Raw genomic sequence first — 19,760 nt, 5'->3', positions numbered from 1 at the left:
GTTTAACTTTTTGTGAAGAAGGAAGCACCATTAATGTCTGTCTCACACGCTCTGACACTCAACCATCCACTACCAATCCCACAGAAGTCGTATTTCCCTCTGTGGTGAGTTGCCTTTGAGGAGAACCAAGGCCTTGAATCACCAGCTTGTTCAGGGATATATCAAGTCATACTGCGGAATGTAAAGTTCTGTGCTACCCAGAAGTTTGCTGGCTTTCCAGAGAACGGCTCTTACAAGACTTAACTTATCTTCCGTCCTACGTCCTCCAGTGTGGAGTGGAAAGGAAAGCCATTCTCAGAGCAATCTGCCAGGGAGAAGTTTATCACCTGACATGCTTAGAGGTTTTGTTTCAATTTCTGCCACATGAACGAGGGAAATCTTTTATTACAAGGTCCTATAGTCCCTTTTATTGATGCTTCTGCGACATCCTGTACTTTCATTCTAGAAGAGGTTGGTGGAAGCAGTTTTCTTGTGAACTTCCCTGTGCTGGAAGAAGAGAACCAGAAGGTTGGTCTCCAGAAGAACAAAGCCATGTTAATTTCTCTCCAAAAAGAAATCTGCACGTTTCTGGCAACACCAGCTGACTCCTATGAAGGCTACTCCTGTGCCTGTGTTAGGACCTATACTTGGATTTCTGTATCTCTTCTCTGCTGACAGAGGCAGCCCCAGTGAGTCAGACCTTGCCAAACACAGTGACGCTTATGAAAGACAGTTAAGAGTAAACCGTGAATTCACTGCAAAGTCTAGATGATTCTGGAGTTGCTGGATACAAGTAGCTTTGGTTATTATTAAAACACACCCACACACCCCTGGCTGTCAAACAGTAAACCACAATTTCATCTTCTAAGGCAAGCCCTCAAATTGTAGTTTTTTTAAAGCAGCATTACTTTTTGGTTTACATGCATAATAAACATTAAAAAGATAGCAAAAGATATTCTTTATAAAGATTATTTCTGTTTATGTTAAGGTAATAAACTTCCAATGAAATAAAATTAGTTATATGAAAACCTTGTGTTTCTATTTGTGTATGTTTTTCTGGAGAAGGGATCCATAACTTTTGTCCTACTCTTAAAAAGGCTCATGACTCAAAATGCAACAAGAACAAAAGCAAAAGCAAAAGATCAAGAACATGCTGCCCCTCTGCTGAGAAGACAGAGACAGTTAAGTTAGGATTTTATAAGACTATTTTTTCAACTTACACTTTTATTATCTTCTTAGGTTAAATATGAGAATGTTAAATATAACGAATAGCAAGTTTACATAAAATATGGAAAGGTCTGTTTGTGAATAAATGAGTTTCACAAATCACATTTTTCATAATGTAGTATTAAATTATAGAATATATACTCTGAGTCTGGAAAATATGCCAATGAAATAGCACAGAGAATTTATATTCGTATTAATAATGGCAAGATGGACAAAATAATCATCTTATTTTTCAGAAAGATGTGTGCGGCCTTCATAGTGGTGCTATGGTGATATTTCCTTTACAGGGGAAAAATTATCTATATAAAAATTAAGTTATTTCATTGAAAGTAGGAATAAAATACCTTGGATTCTGCATTTCATATAGCAAGACCCCTCCAAAGAGGAACTTACATGCCTTGTATGTGTGGCAAGAACCCCAAGGGGAAATCAGAATTTTATGTTTATATTTGACAAATGGACTGAGGGTGGAAAAGACACTATTTTTGCCCTACTTTGCCTTTTCTGGAGTTCAGTTCTACAAGAGGGACAATGATTTAGAAACTGTTTTTTATTATGACTACTAGTAGCAGTTCTGCTACCATTTGTACTCCTAAAGGTGCCTGCCATGTGTCTGCCCGTAAAATGTTGAGTATTGGTGCATGGAATAGTTTTATGCTGGTCCCTGAGGAAGACTCAGGCATAGGACTAGCGGGTAGAGAAGTTTGGCTTATGTCATTCCAAGTCAAATGGACCTAGAGGCCAGCTCTCCTGAACCAACCTAGGTTGTCAGATTTCCTTAAGGATGTCCCTAGAAACCTGCTGTTTCTGAGCATGTGTTATTCAGGAAATGCTGAATCACAAGAGTCTATTACTGGTCAAATCACAGGAGTCTATGACTGCCTTCCAGGAGTTATGCGAGATATGAATGGAAGGATAGATGGATTATTGGTGATGTGAGAAAAGTCAGCACTATGAATGATAAACTGGGAATGGGGGCATATGGTGAATTCAGTAGGAGTTCAGCCTTCTACCTTATGTGACCTTTAGTATGACCCAAGCCTAGAGATCCTCTGGTCTTCCAGGTGTGCTCAGAATGCATCACTTCAGACTGGAGGGCTTCACCTAACCCATTTCTGTTTGAACCAGTGTCTCAGAGGCTGACTTGGGGAAGAATAAACCACTTAACCCACAGCTTTATAAGGATGCTTTGGTTCCTTGGGTCCCTTGGAGACCTGGTTCTAAGTGACATTACAGAAGACATTCACTTCTCTGGAGTCTCTGGGCTTTCTGAGTCTCCCAGAAGGCTAAGAACTAAGGATCCTGACCCACTCTGGCGAGGTGCAGCCAAACCCTGTTTGTTCATTTTTTACTAAATCAGATTATGTCAAATCTGATATGTCTGTAAATTCATAAATATGGAAGTTCCTTGGAGGATGATGCGTTATGCAGATATAAAGGACTTCTGTCAACCTCTTTTGATTTTCCCTGCTATAAAACTAACTGTACTCAAAGAAGTCTTACATTTACTCACGTTTACTGGGGTTTAGTGTATGTACTCGGTTTTATTTATCTCTCTTGGAAAGTTCTTAGGCAGCATAAAGCGTGTGGGACTTTGGAGGCAGAAGAATTTTTAGCTGTTTGAGCCTCTCTGAGCTCACTCATCCTCTCTGGCCCCCATCCCTCCTCTGTAAAGCCAGGATAATCATAGGGACATTCTAGCGTTGTTTTGAGAAAGAAATCAGTGTCAATAAAGCCCTTGCACAAACTCTGCCCTTGGTGGGCACACACTAAATGACAGCCTTTACCCCGTTCTCTAGTACACCTTGTCCTAGACACCCAGAAATGCTGAATTGTATTTGCTGGAGGTGAATGCTACACCTCTGTGAAAACTTCATCCTTTCACATTTGAAATCTTATTCTTCTTTTTGCCACCTCTTGGTCCATGTAGTTTTGTTTTGTTTTGTTTTGGAGACGAGAGTCTTACTTTTTTGCCTAGGCTGGAGTGCAATGGCGCAATCTCAGTTCACTGCAACCTCCACCCCCCAGGTTCAAGCGATTCTCCTGCCTCAGCCTCCCAAGCCCCTGGGACTACAGATGCATGCCACCATACCTGCCTAATTTTTGTATTTTTAGTAGAGATGGGGGTTTCACCATATTGGCCAGGATGGTCTCGAACACCTGACCTCAGGTGATCCACCTGCCTCAGGCTCCCAAGGTGCTGGGATTACAGGCATGAGCCATGTGCCCAGTGGTCCATGTACTTTTTAAGCTTAAGCTTATTAAATCAGGAAATCTGCCTGCTTATATCTTCCTAATACCTTATTGCTCATGCAATATTAAGGGATACCCTGCCCTCAGTGGGCCCAGAGTAGATGACATGATGTGGGATAAGAAGTAGCCCATGCACAGAAGGAGAGACTCCTCTTGTCTGGAGACACTCTGGTGAGTTCCTTAGAGAAAGTGGTATCCGACATGGGTTTGCAAACGTGTGCATGATTTGGTCATGCAGATGTGGCAGGAAGAGCATTCCAGATGTGAGGAACCACGTGAGCATAAGTATGGAGGCAGGAAAGGGAGAACCATATATATATAAGAGTGGAAAGGAAGTGTTAGATAGGGTGTTGCATGCATGAAAGGGAAGAGGAGGAAGAAATGAAGTTGGCAAGACAAATCTGAACCTAATCTGGGAGAATCTTGACTCTCTCATGATTTTTGAGAGCTGGAACACAAAACATCTGTCTTGTTTACTTGCTGGAATGCTGTAGCCTGTCTGGTTTTGCTTTTTAGACTATGAACTTAATTTCCAACATAAGAATTCTTTATTTTATGAGTTTTTTCCAAAAATGAAGAGACATTTTGCATGCTAAAGACTTAAAAGCAATATACACATGACAAGTCTAGTTAGCACATGCCTAACTTTGGACTGAGTTGATTATTGGAATAAACTTTAAAGCTGCTGCAATGCGCCTTTGAACTCAGCTAGAGCTGCAGTGACGGCACTTTTATTTAGTGCCTGCTTTATTCAGAAAAAGGTATAAATCTTTACTTGTGAATCCTATGTGGGGTTTTTTTTCCAGAATATTTGTTCCTGTGTCTAAAAAGGGGGATTCCAGTGACTAACTTCTGTAATTGGAGTTCTTTGAAGATAAATCCTGAGTAATGACTCCATGTATTGTAGATTATTTTTAAGCCATTAGAAAAGTTTGAAGCTCATCAGCAAAAGCACTGAGTCTATATGTGACTGACTCAAATCCAAATGACTGACTCATACTCTTGTCTTGTTAAATGCTTTATACTTAAGAATACTTGGAAAGTGATTTTTAAAGGAATTATTTCAGAAAAAGAGAGCTCAAAGATAGAATATCTCTGCTGTCTTCTTTTTCAATTACTTTTACTTCAGACTTATGTTCCACAGCACACAAATGTATGTCTTATTGATTGTGCAATTATTATGAAAAGTAGTTCCCAATGAAAATGAACATAAACCAAAAACTTGAAAATACTAAACTAAGTCTAAAAGAATTAAATGGCAGAATTCTTTCTCCATACCCCTTTCAGCCTCCCTCCCTCTGTCACTTCCTCCTCATACCTGCCTTGGTCTGACTTACCTCTTGCCCTCCAGGCATTCCAGTCTGGGCACTGGTGGGAGCACTGAGCCAGTGCCGAGCTCACTTTCTGCAGAGAAGGGAAAGCAAGAATGGCAGTATGCCAAAAAGGATAGCATTGATATTATTGAAGAGAAAACCTAGGGTTCCTTGTGAGACAAATACAAGGAGACAATAGGAACTGCCAAAAAGCAGGTAAAATTAAGTCCTGAATGTTGCAATGTGATGCAGCATGAGTGGTGGGTCGTGGAAGAGGTGAGAAGAAAAGACAGCCCCATAGAGCGTTTGCCACATTCTCAGTGCACCAGGTGAACCGCTCAGTCAACGTTTACTGAGTACCTCATGAAAGCTCCGTACTGCCTCGCTTAAAGCCCAACCAGTGGGTTCCGCCTGCTCTCAGATGAAGCCGGGAGTCTTGAGTGTGGCTGATGAAGTCCTTCTTGACTTCTGCTTGTCTCTCTGTTGTTGCCTCTCACGCATCCTGTCCTTATACTCTGCACCCACTTGTTCTGCCCCTATCAGTCTTCCTGCTTGGCTGTACCTTTTGCCTCTTCCCTCTGCCTAAAACAGCGTTATCTCCCAACACCACCCCCTGTCCTCACCTCCCCCCTACAAATTCCTGCTCTGTATGCAAGTCTTGGTTTATAGCCTTTACCCACTGGGGGCAGATAATGTCTGTGATACTCCCATTGTAGCATTCATGACTTCATTATGTATGTCTTTAAATTGATTTTACTTTTCTTCAACTTGTATTTTCATGTGTACATGTGCAGGGTGTATAGGTTTTTTTACATAGGTAAACATGTGCCATGGTGGTTTGCTGAATGGATCATCTTGTCACCAAGGTATTAAGCCCAGCATCCATTAGCTATTCTTCCTGATGCTGTCCTTCTCCCCACCCACAACCTCTAACAGGCCCCACTGTGTGTGGTTCCCCACTATGTGTCTATATGTTCTCATAATTTGGCTCCCACTTATAAGAAAGAACATGCGGTGTTTAGTTTTCTCTTCCTGCATTAGTTTTCTGAGGATAATGGCTTCCAACTCCATCCATGTCCTTGCAAAGGACATGATCTCATTCTTTTTTATGGCTGCATAGTATTCCATTGTTTATATGTACCACATTTTCTTTATCCAGTCTATCATTGATGAATATTTAGGTTAATTCCATGTCTTTGCTATTATGAATATGCTGCAATGAACATACACATGCATGTATCTTTATAACAGAATATTTATATTCCTTTGGGTATATATCCAGTAATGGGATTGCTGGGTCAAATGGTATTTCTGCCTCTAGGTCTTTGAGGAATTGCCATGCTGTCATCCACAATGGTTGAACTAAATTACACTCCCACCAACAGTGTCAAAGTGTTCCTTTTTCTCTGCAATCTCATCAGCATCTGTTATTTTTTGACTTTTTAATAATAGCCATTCTGACTGGCATGAGATGGTGTCTCGTGGTTTTGATTTGTATTTCTCTAATGATCAATGATGTTGGGCTTTTTTTTCCATATTCTTTGGCTGCATGTATGTGTTCTTTTGAAAAGTGTCTGTTCTTGTCCTTTGCCCACTTTTTAATGCAGTTGTTTTTTTTCTTGTAAACTTAAATTCCTTGTAGACTCTGGATATTAGCCCTTTGTCAGATGGATAGATTGAAAAAAATTTTTCCCATTCTGTAGGTTGTCAGTTTACTCTGATTATAGTTTCTTTTATTGTACAGAAGCTTTTTAATTAGATCCCATTTATCAATTTTTTTTTTTTTTTTTTTTTGAGATAGAGTCTTGCTCTGTTACCCAGGATGGACTGCAATATCATGATCTCGGCTCACTACAACCTTCACCCCCCAGGTTTAAGCATTTCTCATGCCTCAGCTGCGACTGCAGGTGTGTGCCACCATACCTGCCTAATTTTTTGTACTTTTAGTAGAGACACAGTTTCACCATTTTGGCCAGGCTGGTCTCGAACTCCTGGCCTCAAGTGATCTGCCCCCCTCAGCCTTCCAAAGTGCTGGGATTACAGGTGTGAGCCACTACACCCAGGCAATTTTTGCTTTTGTTGCAATTGCTTTTGGTGTTTTCATGATGAAATCTTTGCCCATGCCTATGTCCACATAGTATTGCCTAGATTTTCTTCTAAGGTTTTTATAGTTTTGGGTTTTACATTTAAGTCTTTAATCCATCTTGAGTTAATTTTTGTATATGGTGTAAGGAAAAGGTCCAGTTTTAATTTTCTGCATATGTAGCTAGCCAGTTCTCCCAGCACCATTTATTAAATAGGAAATCCTTTCCCCACTGCTTGTTTTTGTCAGATTTGTCAAAGATCAAATGGTTGTAGGTGTGTGGTCGTATTTCTGAGTTCTCTATTCTGTTCCATTGGTCTATATCTGTTCTTGTACCAGTACCACACTGTTTTTGTTACTGCAGCCTTGTAGTGTAGTTTGAAGTCAGGTAGCATGATGCCTCTAGCTTTGTTCTTTTGGTTTAGTATTGTCTTGGCTATTTGGGTTCTTTTTGGTCCCATTTGAATTTTAAAATAGTTACTTCTAATTCTGTGAAGAATGTCATTGGTAATTTAATGGAAATTGCATTGAGTATGGCCATTTTCACAACATTGATTCTTCCTATACTTGAGCATGGAATGCTTCTTCATTCGTTCATGTCCTCATTGATTTATTTGAGCAGTGGTTTTTAGTTCTCCTTGAAGAGGTTCTTCACTTCCCTTGTTAGCTGTATTCCTGGGTATTTTATTCTTTTTGTAGCATTGTGAATGGGAGTTTACTCATGATTTGGCTCTTGGCTTGCCTGTTGTTGGTGTATAGGAATACTAGCGATTTTTGTACATTGATTTTGTATCTGGAGATTTTGCTGAAGTTGCTTATCAACTTAAGAAGGTTTTTGGGAGTATCATTTGGCCAGGCATGGTGGCTCACATCTGTAATCCCAGCACTTTGGGAGGCTGAGGCGGGCGGATTGCCTGAGGTCAGGAGTTCAAGACCAGCCTGGCCAACATGGCGAAACCCTGTCTCTACTAAAAATACAAAAATTAGCCAGGCGTGGTGGTGTGCACCTGTAATCTCAGCTACTCAGGAGACTGAGGCAGGAGAATCACTGGAACCCAGGAGGCAGAGGTTGCAGTGAGCCAAGATTGTGCCACTGCACTCCAGCCTGGGCGACAGAGCAAGATTCCATCTCAAAAAAAAAAAAAGAAAAAAAAAAAAAAAAGACGTTTTTGGGCTGAGACGATGGCATTTTCTAGATATAGGATCATGTCTTCTGTGAACAAAGATAGTTTGACTTTCTCTCTTCCTATTTGAATACTGTTTATTTTCTTCTCTTGCCTGATTGCCCTGGCCAAAACTTCCAATACTATCTTGAATAGGAGTGGTGAGAGAGGGCATCCTTATCTTGTGCTGGTTTTTGAGGGAATGGTTTCAGCTTTTGCCCATTCAGTATGATATTGGCTGCGGGTTTGTCATATGTGATTTCTATTATTTTGAGGTATGTTCCTTCAATACTTAGTTTATTGGGAGTTGTTAACATGAAGGGATGTTTAATTTAATCAAAGGTTTTTTCTGCATCTGTTGAGATAATCATGTGGTTTTTGTCTTTAGTTCTGTTTATGTGATGAATCACATTTATTAATTTGCATATGTTGAACCAACCTTGCTTCCTGGGGATAAAGCCAACTTGATCGTGGTGGATAAGCTGTTTGATGTGCTGCTGGGTTTGGTTTGCCAGTATTTTATTGAGGATTTTTACATCAATGTTCATCAGGGATATTGTCCTAAAGTTTTCTTTTTGTGTTGTGTCTCTCTGCCAGGTTTTGGCATCAGGATGATGCTGGCCTCATAGAATGAGTTAGGGAGGAGTCTGTCCTTTTCAATTTTTTGGAATAGTTTCAGTAGAAATAGTACCACCTCTTCCTTTTGCATCTGGTAGAATTCAGCTGTAAATCTGTCTGGTCCTGGGCTTTTTGTGGTTGGCAGGCTATTTATTACAGCCTCAATTTCAGAACTCGTTATTGGTCTATTTAGGCAGTAGCTGCTTGTGTATTTCCTATATGACTTTAGTTCTAATAACAGTAGCAACACCCTAATTATGAAAGGCCTCTAAATCAGCTTTGATTGTAACATAGACAAGAAAAATAGATTAGAAACTTTGGGCTCAGTGTCGAGATGGAAGCCTTAGATTGTAGTGCAAGTCTGTTAGCCTCCCAGGCAGCCCGTTTCCTCTCCATTCTGATCTCTCTCCAGAAAATGTGCAGTGGCTCATGGCTGTGCGTTTCTGATGTGACTGGGTGTGCTTTCCTGTTGCTATGCATGAAAACTCATAGAGTAGTTTAATTCCAAACCCTCAGCTCATTAATTTACTCTCCCCATATGCTTCTGTACTCAACACCAGCCAAGAACTTAAAAGGAGTGAGGGAAACTTATTAAACCATTATGGCTGTTTATTCCACTTTTTATCATAAACTATATTTAAAATTTTTTCACCCAAAATCATAACCTATATGCATCTTATTATAAACTATATTTAAAATTTTTTCATCCCCAAATCAGTTCAATTGATTCATCTGCTGAAATGTGCTGCGTTGGCTTTTAATACAGTAAAATTTGTTTATAAGTAGTTCAGGAAGCTCCTTTTTGACTTCATGAGACCATTTTATAGATGCTTCATGTTGCATTTCATTTCTTAATATTAGAAATTCTAAATTCTGTTGCCATTCATCTGACTATTTGTCTTGCTTCTCTGAGGGGTGAATATCACCCTTCATAGGAAAGTAAGCTGTAGGAATGGGGTCTCTGTGGGGATGTTTAGCAGGGCCTTCTGATTTGGAGCCTGTAGGACCAAATGTGGCTGCCATCAAGCCACTTGCCCTGGTTTCTTGATTACAGGCTGCAGCCCCCAGCCCTTCATTTCTCTTGTTCTTTTTCCTTGGTCTTTACCTTTATAGGTTGGCTGCATCCTACCAGCCCACAGGTTGGATTTAGCACTACTCCATCATTCAAGACCAGTGGGCCAGTCAGGGCAAGATCTTTTCAAAGCTGCAGCGGAAGCACAAAAGTCCAAACCCAACCCTTTGAATACACTCCAAGCCTCTGCTGCCACTGTATCTGCTAACATCCCATTAGCTACATCAAGTCTCATGGTCAAGTGTAAAATCAAGGAGGTAGGAAGTATCTTTATCCACCCTGAAGTAAAAAGTCACATGGTCAAGCCAAAGTGAATATTTGTTGGAGAATAATATAAACTATCATACCATCACAGGGCCTGGCTATATAAGGTAAATCAATCTGTGTGTTCCTCCCTTGCTGTTTATTCTGAAACATGAACAGCAAGAGTCTTAACATCTTGATGGTATAGCTGCAGTGCTTAGTGGACAATTATGAACTCACACATTGGAGAACATTGTAGCCTCTTAATCAAGGTGGAATACCAGTTATGTCACTGGCCTGAGATGCTCCCAGCTGTGAGATGGCACACAGCTGGACTTCCATTTGGAAATTTGAGGAAGATGGCTGTATATCCAGCTTAGGAATCATTCTCTTGCCCCCATCCTCAGACGTCCTGTTTGTACATATGTTTGTCTCTTCAGCCGGACACTTCGTTCCTTTATCCCCTGTGTGTCCACCCCAACCCCATCCATTTCCATGTAAGATTCCCACAGAATGTCAGAGAATGTTTATAAAGTGACAGAAACTTCAGCTTAACACTGAGAGTGGTTACCATTATGAACCTGGGCTTATTTTCACATCATTTCAAATCATAGCACATCAGATGAAAGAACCTTTAGAGATCATCCAGTTCAGTACTGTCCAGAACTTTCTACAGTGATGAAAATGTACATATCTGTCCTGTCCATTATAGTAGCTCCTGGCCATAAATGGCTATTGAGCACTCCAGATGTGTCTCATACTGTTGAGGAACTGGATTTTAATTTTTATCAATTTTTACTTAAATTTAAATAGCTACATGTGACTAGTAACTACTATATTAGACAGTGCTGATCTAGTTAATTCCTTTTTGACCCAGAGTAGACATGAGCAGATGTTTCTCAAATGAACAAATGAATGAATGCAAAAGAGAAATGACCCCCACCCAAGGTCACATAGCCAATGCATGGCAAAGCCAAAACAAGACCCCAGAACCATGGATAACCTTGCCTGGGCACCTCCCTCCCGCTTCCCACCTTCTCTCCTAGAGGCCTGTATTTGCATTAGTTTGGCCTTAATTTTGTACTTGTTACCTTCTAACAATATCTGAACACCTCTTGGTCAAATAGGTTGGGGGAAAAAAGGACAAAAATAAAACTATTTTGCTCTCTTCAGTAATTTGAAGAGTGAGCATTAAAAACCCAATCAAACATCAAATAATTTTTACACAGTAGAAATAATATATACTTTCCATCCAAATTAAAACACATGCTTCCAGCAATTTAATTATGCAAATGTGATATAAGCAGCAGTGGAAACAGTGTTAAAGGGGAAGAATGAAGATTGATAAGCTAAAATTTCTGGTGACATTTTCCTTTTTAATTTCCTCTTTTGGTTAATATTATGCTGATTTTCATGCAGTGCTTAGGTGGATACTTTATTTCTTTGTAATAAGCGCCTCTACAAATTTATGCAAATAATATTAATCACTGTTGAGGAAAACAGCAGACATTACCATACCTACTGCCCACAGTGTGAGGCAACAGTAATAGATGGGTCTTGGGCTATGAATATGATTAAATATGCTGGTAAGCAAAGCTGCTGTCTCTAGAAAGGGATGTTTTTCCTCTAGCTGCATGGAGAATTCGAAATTCTAAAATATAATTCCCACCTTTACTGTATAAGAGTGGCCCAAAGCAAAAAATTGAAAAGCAGATGAGATTGCTTTGTTCCTGCCTCATCAGAAAAGCCCCGTTCCACCTGGCCCTCACCAGCGAGGAACTCTGTCTTACGGTCCTTCACAAGCCAACTCTGAGATGAGGATTTGGGAGTAAGTTGTATATTGAGGAAGTGCTCCCAGGAGAAACCTGTAATGGGGTGGGAGAAGCAGGGGAAGGGAGGAAACCGAGCACAGTGGGAGCCCAGCAGGGATATGCTAATGGTGGCTTCATCCTGATTCCACAGGGAGTGCTGGATTCATCCTTAGAATTTGTACCACTTGAGGCCAGGGTCCTGGGCTTTTCACATGACACTCAAGTCAGTCATTGGCAAGGGCCATTGTGTGGGATGTAAATCCCCAGGTAGTGGCAGCTCTCTGGGAGTGCAGACAGAGCAACCGGTAGACCGAGCACAGTCCTGCCACAAGCTGCTGGTGCAGGCCCATGGACAGGGGTGAAGAACAGAAAAAAGACCCAGGGGATTGGGGAAAGCCCTGGCAATGTCCACTAGAGCCTCACCCTGGCACCTGCCCACAGCTGCATGCCCCATCTTTCTGCTTGTGGTAGCTAAATTATGTGTCAACCTGACAGGGCTGGGAGATGCCCAGATAGCTGATTAAACATGATTTCTGGGCGTATGTGTAAGGGTGTTTCTGGAAGAGATGAGCATTGAATTGGTAGACTGAGTAAAGCAAGTGGCCCTCCCCAGAGCAGGTGGGCATCAAAAATCCATTGAGGGCCTGAATAGAACAAAAAGGTGGAAGAAGGGAGGATTCACTCTCTTTACCTGACTGCTTGTGCTGGGATAACAGTCTGCCCTTGATCTTCTGCCCTTGGCATTCCTGGTTCTCAGGCCTTCAGGATCTTACTGGAATCTATAACATCTGATATGTATATCTCATATATATCATATATAATATAATATATAATTAGATATGTGTTTTTTATATATTATACGATATATATATATTATACACACACACACATACATATATATGTGCACATTATCCTACTAGTTTTCTCTGAAGAACCCTAGCTAACACACTGCTGTACCCTCCAAAGTTCACTGGATCTTTTCCCTGGACTCTAACTAGCGACTGGAGAGCTTCCTGATAAATTATGTCCAGGCAAATGGGATTTTTAAAATAATGGCTTTTATTCCATCACCTCATATTAGGAATTTTAAAGCAGAGGGGTTAACAATAGAGGAAATTTGTAGAAAGGCTTGTGAGGAAAGTGTTCAGATTAAGAGAGCCACTCATGGGTAAGGCTGGCTAAGGAACGCACCTAATTCAGAAATTAATGTTTGTTTGTTTGCTCCAGCATCTGAGAATTCCTGTATAAAGCCTGGGACTGCTGCAGTGGTTTCTCCCTTTTCTTAGTTAGAATGTCGAGGGCTCGATCACACAGAAGAGATAGTCTCCAGGGGCTGTCCTGCCCCATCTTCAGCAGCCTCCTCATGCCTGTTTCACAGAGGGGAATGGGAAGCTGGAATTCCAGCTGCCAGGTACTCTTATGTCAAAGCACTACAATCCTATTGGAGAAAAATTGGAGCTGCGGGCACTTTCTCTCTTCTTATTTATTTCCTTTCAAAGAAGTTGTTCCTCCGAAAGGCTTTCTTTGCAAAGCAGAAATGCTATTTTGAAGGTGAACATAAAAGCTTTCTTGGCAAAGAAATTGCTTTGTTCCATTTGAGAAAACTCTCTGCTTTTGAGAGAAGAGAGGATATGAGGCCATGGGAACTTGATTAGCTCTCATCATCTTTCCCTCTGGTTTTCAGAGACGAGGCTAGACAGAAAGGCTTTCAGTGTCCGTCTGTCTGTGGATACCAGCCTATCCCCTGATGCAGAACTTCAAGGGCTGCCATACCTAGAGCAGCCTGAGATTCCGGGATTCCTATTAGGACAGGAAACCTAGAGGGCTGAATTTAGGGCCCATGCAGTGGGAGAGGAATCAAATTTGGATTTTCTGTCTGTGGTTGAGGTTCTGCTGCTAAAAGGCTTTGAAAATTCCATCTTATGAAACGAGGACAGCAGTGCCTCAGCATATTGTGTGAAGGGTGCATAATAAATTCTAAAGTTCTGTGAAATTTTAGTTGGTGGGCCCCAAGCCTCAGAATTCGGTATATGTGCATGCATGTGCTTGCATTTGTGTGCACATGTATGTGGGTATGTGCATACACGTCCGCACATGCATGTGTTTTTCCTGTCTTCCCTATCCTAGCACATGTAGTTGGTGTTGGTGGGCCCGTCAGCGGCCAGTCATCCCCCTCCCTTCATCCTCACCCCTCAGAACAGAGGAGGTGAGGAGGCCTCGCCCTTACACAGGTCCTTCCAGACAGCAGCAATGACAGAGATGACAGTTCTTATTCCTGCACTCCTCTCTCATCCCAACCTCATACAGGGAGTCTTTCAAATCAATGTCAATTTTAATTTACCAAAATTATCAAACTTATTATTTTTATATAAATATATATTATAAAGTAATACTTTGTAGCCAGAAATATAAAATTCAATATAAAATGGAATCATCATAATTTGAAGAACATAGGACCTCAAATCATAAGACCTGAATCTGAGACCTGAATTTGCTGTTGATTCACGATGTGGCATGTATTCTTTCTGAGCTTCAGTTTCCCCATCTAGAAAATGGAGCTAAGACCCAAGTAGAGGTATTTTTGGGACAATCCAGTAAGATGACATTTGAGAAAATGTGACCTGCACAGCATTTCTCATATCAAGTTAGTGTCATCAGCATCCTTAGAATGGTTCACAGCTGCAGTATATCCCCCTGGTTTTACAGATGAAAGAGCTGGGTTCCAGATTGGCTAGGCTCCTCCATGTTACTGACAATGGGCTATAATCACACAGCTTCCTGATCAGTGCATCCCATATGCTCCAGATACACAGCGAGCATTCACTTGAACCGCCAGTCTTCCAGACTGCCCAGGAGACCCAGTCCTTCCAGGTATCATCCAATCCCAGGCTTTGTGGGTGGAAATGCTGGAGACCTACCCAAGGGAGTTAGTGGTATGGCCAAAGACACACACCACGGGCATTTGTAAAGGAGGTGGGCATGAGCTTTGGGGTAAAATAAGAGTTTCAGATGTTGTTTCTCCTTCTGCGCCTTTGAATCAGCCCCAGGCCTGCCTGTACCAGCAAGTACTCACCTTATGCCATAAGGTGTGTGTTGACTCCTCCCTGGGAGTCGGTGAGGAGAAGTAGACTTCTGTGCTTGTCCAGAAGAAGTGACACAGAATAGAAGTCCATAGGACCTTCCTCTGACACACTTTTTCTTCCCTAATCTGGACCCCAGTAACATTGAAGAGTGTTTCAGAGGGAGCTTGAAGTTCTCCCTCCATCATTTGCGGATACATTTCCTTATAAGCTTTAAACTGATTATAGAGGACACTTTGCTGCATGTTATTTTCCCAGAGCTCCTGCTAATTGATTTGTACAGAAAGTGTTTTTCTCCAGAGATAGTTTCATTGTTGTGATGGTTTTCCTGGTAGCAGAACTGGGGTCCTGTTGGGGAGTCCAGACATGTTGCTGGGGATGGTGAGTTAAGCCCTCATTTTCTCACTTACCCTCCTGGCCTAGCCTGGTCTCCAGAGTGGAGTAAGTTTAGGTCAAGGACAGGCTTACCACAGTTCTTCATGGCAAAGATCACATATGCATTCAGCTGTCATAGCTTCTTCCTTCCTTCCTTCCTTCCTTCCTTCCTTCCTTCCTTCCTTCCTCTGTATATCCCTATATTTTTCAGAAAGCCTTGGTCTAGGACAGGCTTGTGGCTGTGGCACAGTTTTTCCTGTTTTTCACAGGTTAACTATTTCTTTAAAAGAATGTAGAGCATTTGTATTTGGGTTACCTCATGTTGATGTATTCCTTTCCACCTTTACATATTCCCTTAGAGGCTTGGGGTATATACTTTTAAATATCTAAAATAATAAATAATTTGAGATGAGAATTTTGGTGATATTCAGAAACCAAGAACATTTTTTTTTTTTTTTTGCCCTCATGCTGCTGACATCTAACTCCTATAAATTTTTTATGCCTCTAGGACACAGCTGTTTTGTAGTTACCAATTTCCATGGGATAGGTTAGCATCAGGCAGTGTTCTTCAACAAAATAGCTGTTTACACACATCACAGGCCATAATTTTTTTATATCTTGTGTCATCAGTGATTGTGATGTTTTTACAAGGGGAAAAAGTCTTTATCTCACTATTTCTCCATTTCTTAGTGTGTTCCCAAGAAACATAAGTTACCACCAAGATATATTTTACCAATTTCCAACCCCATTAAACTTGATGATAATATGAAGATGGAGTTATTCTTACGTAAATAGTTAGGAACTTATTAAATACATGAAAATAGAGATTCTAAGCTGCTGATGATTTCTGTCATCAGTCTTTAAATTCCAGGCCATGAAATGTGATTCTTTACAAGGAGCAGATCATCTTTACTGTGAAGTTAACCAGCATTAAATGACCTGTGCTCAGTGCCTCATTTAAATTAAGCTAATTTAAACCTTCACTGTTAATGAGGATACTTAATACTATTGGTTCATGACTTAATTATCCATTCTACTTGTCTTGCAAAGAACACTATTATAAAGAAGGAATTGTGTGTCATTACTAAAAACACCTTTAAAAAATTAGTGTAGAATTGTCAAAGTTTTGTTTTTCTTATTTGTGTAAATAGCAGTTTACTTTTGTTGATCTTTCTCTCTTTCATCCTCAACTCCATATGTTTTTATCCTGCCTTAAATTATCATCCCTGGTAAATGGGCATCATTTTGGCAGTCCCTTCCCCTCTAGCTATGACATTGGGGGCAGCTTCTACCCTGTTCACTTCTTCCTTTCCTCTTTGAGTTTTCCTTATCTCTACTTCTTCAAAGGATTAATTAAAACAGAAGTTAATTAAACATGAAACTTACTTTGCTATTTGTGGTTAATTCTTTTCCACAAATGTTCAAATATGTTTTCATGTATTAAAATATGCATCTCAGACATGTTTCTTTAGGCAGTACACTTCAAAGACCTAAAACTCTTTGTTTTAATGGTATGTCGCCTCACAAGTGGACTTCCCGCTGCCCCATTTGGAGAGCCCTGGAAGTGGAGGAGGAGACGCAGCAGGCTCCAGCAGAGAGGAGTACCTGCACAGGCCACACCAGAGTGTCGCTTCCTGTGGCTCACTTTTTATATATATTTATGGGCATGCTTTAAAGTGTGTGTACCAATTTTTTTCCCACAAGCCCTGTGCAGAAAAATAGCCCATAAAAAAATCCTCCAGAGTCATCATGTAGGTTCATAAATTTAGAGCTGGAAGGATCCTAGGATATCGGGTGGAACATTCTCTCTTTGTAGCAGAGGCTTGGGATCCCCTCAGGATGATAGAAACAACCAACACGAGTGACTAATAGAACCTGAAGAGATGCAACGGCCTCTGATGGAAAGTAGATGAGGCAGCCTCTCAACCCAATTCACAGAGATAATTTCAACAAGGTTTCTATAGGTTAAGCCCTGCCAGTTTGCAGCCCGTGTCACAAGCCCTCCATGTTCAGCCCTCTTCCCATCACCACAGCAACCATATATCATAATAAATAATTCGGGAAGAAGCAATTCTGCAAATGTGACCTTGTCCTACCTTCAGTTTTGCCGGGGTGTGTGTGTGTGTGTGTGTGTGTGTGTGTATGTGAATCTGTGTGTGTTTCTTAGTTATCCTGTCCTGTGAACTTTTATTCTCCTCTCAAAATCTTGACATCTTACAATAAATAAGATGCTTTATTAAAATGAGAAAACCAAGTCTGGAAGCTTTATTAACTTGGCACTATTTCACCTAGATTAGTAGTTCCCCAGTACCAATCCATGGCCCCAGCTGCTTTGGAGTCAGTTGAGCCACAGTCCAGACCACCTGAATCACTGAATCATGGTGTTTAGGATTCTGAATTCTTAATGTTCCCCCCGATTCTGATGTGCTTCCAAATTGGTTTATTTTCTACTATTTCCATCCCCAACAGCCAGCATCCCAACCCTGTCTATATATCCTACATAGCAAGCAGGTGAAAAGTAAAACAGCTCTGTTCAACTCTTGCCTAGATCACAAAAGAATAAAAGAAATGTTTTAGACTAAGAAAAATGAAACTTGTCACAAGATGGCACTACCCTTGCTTACCCTTAGGTAAGAAGTGCAAGATTTCAGAACTAAAAAAGTACCAGACACCAAGACAAAGAAAGAGTAATGCTGGCCAGGGTGGGTGAGAAACATCTGCTAATTTTGGTTCTCTTTCCCCAAGCCAATGCCCAGTAGAAATCCCCCAAATCTGATTTGTATCCAACTTCTCAGAACTAATTTTTCAGCAATTTACTGTTGAAAGGAATATAAAAGGTATCCCAATCACAGATAGAAATGAGCAGTGACTGCCAAGCACCAGGTCCTCTTTGTGAGGACAGGCATGTTGAGGCTGCGCGTGGTAGCCAAGTTGGGCTTTGCTGTCATAATATTAACTTCCACGGTCCCACTGGCCATTGGTTTTCATTTTGAAACTGTCTAGGCCACATTTGTCCACAGGATCCAATTCAGTGCTTACTCTGAAATACCTATAGATGAAATCCTCAGTTTATTCTGCTTCTGATACAGATGGAACCTTCAAGAAAGATTCTTTCTCATGTTGTTGGGGTTTTTCATGACTTTGCATAAGTTACCATAAGTGTATTATCCCATCCTCTAGATCATCTATGTGGAAAGCTTTGTTGGAAAAACATTTGTTCTTTGTTTCAGATGAGATGACTAGAAAATATTTTTAAAAGTCGGTTAAATGCAGAAACAGAACACCAAATACCCTATGTTCTCACCTATAAGTGGGAACAAAACATTGGGTACTCATGAACATAAAGATGGCAACAATAGACATGGAGGACTACCAGAGGAGGAAGGAAGGGAGTCAGGGAAGAGGGTTGAAAACTAACCACTGGGCCGGGCGCAGTGGCTCACGCCTGTAATCCCAGCACTTTGGGAGGCCGAGGTGGGCGGATCACGAGGTCAGAAGATCGAGACCAGCCTATCTCTACTAAAAATACAAAAAATTAGCCGGGCGTGGTGGCGGGTGCCTGTGGTCCCAGCTACTCGGGAGGCTGAGGCAGGAGAATGGCGTGAACCCAGGAGGCAGAGCTTGCAGTGAGCCGAGATCGCGCCGCTGCACTCCAGCCTGGGTGAGGAGACTCCCTCTCAAAAAAAAAAAAAAAAAAAAAAAAAAAAAGAAAAGAAAACTAACCACTGGGTACTGTGCTCACTACCTGGGTGACAGGATCAATCATAACCCAAAACTCAGCATCACACAATATGTTCACATAACAAACCTGCACATATACCCCCTGAATCTAAAATAAAAGTGGAAATTATTACAAAAAAATGAGATTCTTTAAATGTTGGTTAAAGTTGTCTAAAGATTTTAAAGATAAGTACTCACCTTCTTAAATAAAAGATCTCAAGTGACTTTTCCATTGCCTGCCACGCCATCTGCTCATCCAAGCAAAGCAGTACAGACTTAACCCATTGAGCAGTTAAGATTTCTGGCTTCCCATCAAGACTGCCATTGGGAAGGTGGGAAGCTGAAAATACCATCCTTTTGTAGCACAAAGTGTCATAACCATGATGAAATCAAGTTGATTCATGCTTGGAGTTGACTATTTTCCAGAACTTTCCTAAAGTTATTTGAATGTGTGATTGGAATTCACAAATGTTATTGTAGCCCCAGATCTGCTTTGTAATTGGTGCTTTTGGAATAGATAAGCTTTGAAATGGAAACATAGGTTTGTTGGTTTGTATTTTCTTTTTTTCTCTTGACTGGAGAATCTCTGCTTATTAGAGCAAACAGCCCTATCCTGCACTCTACACAGTGGCCACACTCAGATTTCCAATGGGTACTAAGGAAAGAGTCATGAACTTTTAAGACTGGACATCCCAAGATCTTCATTTAATTATGACTTGTATTTCTACAACCTATATAATTTCACATTTTATTTTAAAAACTATTTATTTTAGCATATAGAAACCTTTGGAAGATAGGTGAAAAGAAAAATCATACCATAGTC

At 40.8% G+C, this 19,760-nt stretch overlaps 1 protein-coding gene across 16 annotated transcripts in view; it reads left to right on the top strand.

Moving 5' to 3' along the window:
* Nucleotides 1–19,760, top strand: part of ULK4 (unc-51 like kinase 4) — a 701,729-nt gene that overhangs the window by 599,524 nt on the left and 82,445 nt on the right. The window lies entirely within an intron of this gene.

Source organism: Macaca fascicularis, chromosome 2 (genome assembly GCF_037993035.2).
Source record: "Macaca fascicularis isolate 582-1 chromosome 2, T2T-MFA8v1.1".
In the NCBI taxonomy this organism is placed as follows: Eukaryota; Metazoa; Chordata; class Mammalia; order Primates; family Cercopithecidae; genus Macaca; species Macaca fascicularis.
Note: the sequence above shows the minus strand (reverse complement) of the source record. Positions and strands in the feature narration are given on the sequence as shown.